The sequence below is a fragment of the Symsagittifera roscoffensis genome, chromosome 7, assembly GCF_963678635.1.
Source record: "Symsagittifera roscoffensis chromosome 7, txSymRosc1.1, whole genome shotgun sequence".
NCBI lineage: Eukaryota > Metazoa > Xenacoelomorpha > Acoela > Convolutidae > Symsagittifera > Symsagittifera roscoffensis.
The window spans coordinates 3796415-3802270 of record NC_087068.1 but is presented as its reverse complement, the minus strand read 5'-3'; positions in this window follow the sequence as shown (position 1 = coordinate 3802270).

Below are 5856 nucleotides of genomic sequence, written 5' to 3'. Positions count from 1 at the left end.
CCACTATTTGAAAGAAGATTTTGAGTGCAGTAACCGTTGATAAACGCAGAATAAAAAGAAGACAAAGTAAAATTGTGGAAGAGATCCATGGATGACTTTTCGGCTAACTCAATTAACCATCATTCATGGTTCCGAGCATTATACTTAATTACACTAGCCAGCAGCTAGTTTATTAGTACGGACCTTCTTTTTCTAACCTAACTCGCAAATAAGTGTTCACTTATGGAAATTTCACTGTCGCATTGGAATTTGCATATATCTGTTCTCTGCTTTTTTTGTGGCTAGTATTTTGAATAAATTAAGCGTCCGTGGCTGAGTGGTTAGTGCGTGAGACACAATTTCTAGGTCAGAGTAAGTAGTAGGTTCGAATCTGAGAAGTGGCAGAGTTTTTAAATCGAGGCTTGTTTCTACTTTTAGAGTAATGAATGTAGTGAAGACTTATATAGGTCTTGGTGATTTTTTTATAAATACTGATATGCATTCGCGCATATTGATGCATTTATGAATAAACTTAGGTATATATGCACTTTTTGAGTTCCATTGAAATTCATCTGCTGAAAGTGACTTAAATCGCACTCTCCAAATACAAACATGGAAATGTCGCAAAAAAAACGTGAGCGATTTCTAGTTTCGAAAGTGGAATTTACTTTAGATTCCAGCGGAATAAAAACTTAACTTATTGATCCAGTAATTTTATAGTTCGGGTAATTTTATCCAAAAAATCGCCACTCAAATCGTTTTAGAAATTCAAAGAGCTTAGGGAGCATCGATTTTTTCTTTTAAGTTCGATTTTTTAAAATGTTTCCTTGCTTTCATTGACCTTTTACCTGATTGTTGGCTTTGTTTTCTTATATCACTTACAAGAACTGCTTTTGTCGTGTTCTCGCTAATGTTTGCGAAGTGAAGCTTGGCTTCTGTGTAAAAATATCGAAGGAAGAAGTGTTATTGGTCTCAATCTTTCTTGCATTTGTGTTGGTGTTCATATAGATCCGCAATTGCGTTTGGGAAAAACCAGGAGAACATTATCTACAGGTGCGTTTTCATTTCCCGCAAACATAGGTTCCACAATTAATCTTTGAATGGGCTGAGTGATGTCATATTAAAGCTCTTCGAACCAAATTTGATCATTTTAAATTACACTCCCGTTGTTGCAAAAAACCAACTTCAAAATTTTGAAATTGAGTCTTTTTGGAGCAATTTGAAGCGGTGAAACATATTTCAACTAGATAAAAAAACATCTATTATCTCCCGGCAGGTCCTATTTGACGAATAGATTTCATTTGAGTAATAAAACATTAGAATATTTTTGACCAAAACTATTTTTCGAAGATTCTTTTTGAGCTTCCTTCCTTGGCAATATATATTTTTTAAATCAAAAAAGAATTCTAAAAAACTACAAAAACTCTGAGAAAAGTTTTTCATTTTTTTGAAAAGTCATGAACGTGGGTTTTAATTTGCAAGTTTTCCGCGTAATACAATGTTTGCATGTTAATCCGGTAATTTTCAAAATTGATTTGATTGATCAAAAATGTTTCAATCATTAGTGGTTCTTAAAAAGAGAGCCTCAAGGCCGCATAATTTTTTCTTCAAATACCGAAAAATGATTTTTTTTAGAAAACAGACAGTTTTTTGCCGTTTCTTTACGTTCATGACTCTTTTCATTTATGTTGGTTTCATTTAGTAACTATATGAATGGAGTTGAAACATTCAGTACTACTTGCAAAGCAATTGGCTATCCTTGTTAAAGTGGTAGATTTTTTTGAATCAGATTTTTGCTGAAGTTTTGCTCTCAGTTTAAATTTATAGTCTTGGACTGGAAAGCACAATTTTTTAAATTCAACTTTCTTGTAAAAAATTTTTAATTAGCAAATGTATGGCAACGGGGTATTAAACTATTCCTGTTTTTGTTTATTTCATATGGCTCCCTGTAGTCATTATATTTTATCAGCAAAGCAAACTCGATCCACTATTTTGCCGTTTGATGCAAATGTAACGTCCACGATTGAACTCTGCAAGTCCTAGATTGGAATGTAACCCGGACCTCTATTTTTTGCTTCATTGACAAACGGGTCCAAGACAACTGATTTTTGATGATTTTAAAAGCTTTTCTGCCTTCGTATGGATATATTTTATTGCTTGGGGAATTTTTGTAATTCAAAAGTTTAGCTTCTCTAATTTTGCTGGAAAGTGAGAAGAGAAAATGGCTGAAGATTTTTGTCATTTTTTAAAAACTTTTTTATCAACGATTGCAGATTTTCGGTTTTAGAAGAAATTTTTTGTCTTGTCCTTTCTTTCAGCGCTTAAAATAAACTAATGAAGGTTTATCTTTTGGGTTTTACTATTGCAGATTATTACTGGAAAACAATGTTTTAAAAATAGAATGTTTCTCATGCAACCCAGTATTTTTTGGTGGATAGTGTATGATGACATCAAGAGACGGTGGCTTAGTCGTGTCGGCATAAGAGTCAAACTCTAGAGAAATGTGATACGAAATTTTTAGATTTTGAATTAAATTCTTCTTTCCAAGCGCATCTACTTTTGTAATTTCTTGTTTTTAATGCTCCTGATTGTTCGTTTGTATGCAAGTGCATAGCGCAGCTTCGCCTCTGTTTAAATGGTTTTCTCAGAATGAATTTACGGAACAAACTTTTTGAATTACCTCAGAAATTGAGGGATCATAATATTTTTTTTTGTATTTTTTTGCAAACTGAAAATTTTTGGTTATTTTAAACTATCATTTGTCTGCTTATTTTATCGGCTTACTTCCCGCAAAAAGCAAAAACTCATTCAAAAGCTCAGTGTAAAGTTTTTAATGATACAAGTAAGTTTGTCTACGATTTTTTTTGGGATTTTTTACAAGTTCGACGAAAAACGAAGATTTTTGAAAGTTTTTTAATTTGTTTTTATTCATTTTTTCATGCGGATTCAAATATAATCATTCAGTGTCGTATCGCAACTGCTGTTTTTTAGCGCAAGTTTTTTGTCATTTTGTTAGAAGTAAAGCCAAGTTCAGTTTGCCTGTAATCCTCTTGTTTGCCTTTCGCAATATGATGCAGGATGATCTACTTTCACGGGGGAAATTCTTCAGATAGTCTCAAAGCAGATAAAAATCTCAAACTTTTACTCCCATCAAAAGAAACAATCACTTATTGAACCTCAGTTTTTAAACGAAGAAATTGAATTGTGGACATTGCATTCAATCTGAGTTCTTCTAAATGTATTCATTCATTTTTGCCAGATTTTAAAAATTTCCTTCGACAAAGGACTTCAAGTGCTTCAACAAAAACAGTTCTTGATAATCTAATCCATTCTATTCAATTACCTGGGATTTCAAATTCTACCAGCGTCGATCACGCTTCATGTAGTTCTGGGCCCGATTTTGAATCATTTTAAGATTCGAAGAACATTAACCTCATATTTTGTACAGTAACAGACAATCGATCCACCGTATTGGTAAAGCAAATCGTGTACACAGCAAAATCAAAACTACAGACCAATTCCAGAAACAAAAACAAATCCTACGTTGATCGACTACAGAGCATAATTCAATCAAAATAAACTGGGCTCGCTTCAAAAATACTTCAATCGCAAACCGAGTAAACTTTGGAGTTACTTCGTTTGTCAAAATAAAAATATCTTTTTCGACAACGGAAGATTAATTTTTAGTAGGATAGAGTTTACAACTTTGCCACTGATGACAAGATCGAAGATGGTGATTGAACTATGATTCCGATTGGTCACTGCCTTGGAAAACAGAAACAGACACTTTTAAGAGAAAGGATTTAACATAGAACTCCATTATCCTTAGTTTAATAAGAATTTGAGAAATTGAAACAGTTCGTAAGACTATTTAAAACCCTCCTAGCATTTTCTCTGCTAACGAATACAATTAACAAGACATCATTAGTACAGTTACTAGGGCAATCAATATGACTGCCCAAGAAATCAAGGTGCTTGATTTAGTATTCGGCTACAAAAAAGGAACAATTAATTCTCTTGAGCCAGAATTTGCCGTCGCGCGATTTAATAGGCTTCTGTGAGGTATTAATTGCTTCAAAATAAAAAAAATATGAATTCCACAATATGATGGAAAACTTCTGAACAGAGGAATAATAACTATTAATTCCCGCTAATATCATGCGGATTATTTGGACAGATTTACAGAAGATATCCAGCGGGTTCAACAAAAAGACCACCCACGCATTCAATAGAAGCAAACTTAATTGACCGTATGGAAAAAATTCTCCAGCTTCAAAACCAGCTGAAAAAAAAATTGCAACCGATTTTATCGGAACCACTTTTTTCTAGTACAAGCTATATAGTATAGTTTTTTAACAGTGATGACTTGTCTTCTCTCTAAGAAATGAGCCGAGAACTGAATTTTCTGAGGGCATTTCATTTTCCAACAACTGGTTCACATTAACAAAACTGAAAATCAGCTCTTTTTTTACCCCACTTGCGGATTTTTAAAAGTAAATTTAATGTTCGCAATACCCGATTGTAATAATTAGGACATTAAAAACACCTTTGGTATTATACTAAACCTCGTAAAAGGACTCTTTATGCCGAAAAAAGTATGATCATGCGAAGGGGGAACCTTGCATGATCATTTTGTATTGGTGTGACAATCATGTATTAATGAAGTTCTTGTTCTCTTTATGAACGCAGAATCGGACAAAACAGCCAGTTTTAAAATGAGATTTTCAGAGAGAGTACTTCTGATCATTTGCTGTCGGTTGATGCAAAACTTTGGTGAAAAATTTAAATAAATGTTGTCCAAAAAATGTTGTTCGTCAATTTAGTTTTTCTGGAGAGTAAAAACCTGATATTGCGTTTAATTTTGGCCACTAGAATAGAATTGTTCAATAAGTTTACAGGTTTTTAATGTGGAAGTTGATTCGTTTGCAAAGTTGGAGGAGCGTCGGTTGATATTTTCAAGAAAATAATTGTTTCTGGTTTTATCTATGCTCTTCCTTAACTTTCATAAATTTGTAGCATTTTTAGGACCGATGGCAAATCAAATGGCAAAAATCTGCTGTATTTATCTGCATAAGTCAGAGTGAATTAAGCAAAACAGAGCAATTTTTTGACGAATAAAGTTTATGCAATTGTCTTTGCATAAGAAAACAATTTTGCAATCAGAAAAAGTAAAGAAAAAATATCAATCAAGTTTTTTTTCCAAAAAACCATCATAACATATTTATCATCGATTTTTTTCCTTGCTTCAAAACAGAACAAACGGTGTTCTGACTTTGCGTTGAATTTTGATTATCGTTGAACTTTTGTGTTATTGGTCCCAATCACGATTGGTTGGGATTATGAAATTTTGAACATAAAACGACGACATTAACCTTTTTCATATGCTATTCTCATTTATGCGCAATTCCAATCACATTTGGATTATTGGTTTATTTGTTTTGAAATGTTAGCACCGATTTACAACTTTATAAAATATGCGTATATTATAAACTGTAAATCGATACTAACATTTCACAACAAATGTACCGATAATCCAAATGTGATTGAAATTGCGCATAAATGTGAATAGCATATGAAAAAGGTTAATGTCGTCGTTTTATGTTCAAAATTTCATAATCCCAACCAATCATGATTGGGACCATTGACTCAAAGGTTGAACGATAATCAAAATCCAAAAAAAGTCAGAACACCGTTTGTGCGCTGAGACTTGATGTGTCGTTCTTTTAAGGTAACCATTGACAAGGTGAGCCGCTGATTTTTTTTTGTTATATAATGGTGATTACTTTTTGGTACTGATGAGATTTTTTAGTAATTGATGAAGACAAATCGAACAAATTATTCATATTAGGTTCGTACAAAAATTTGCATTACTAAGCT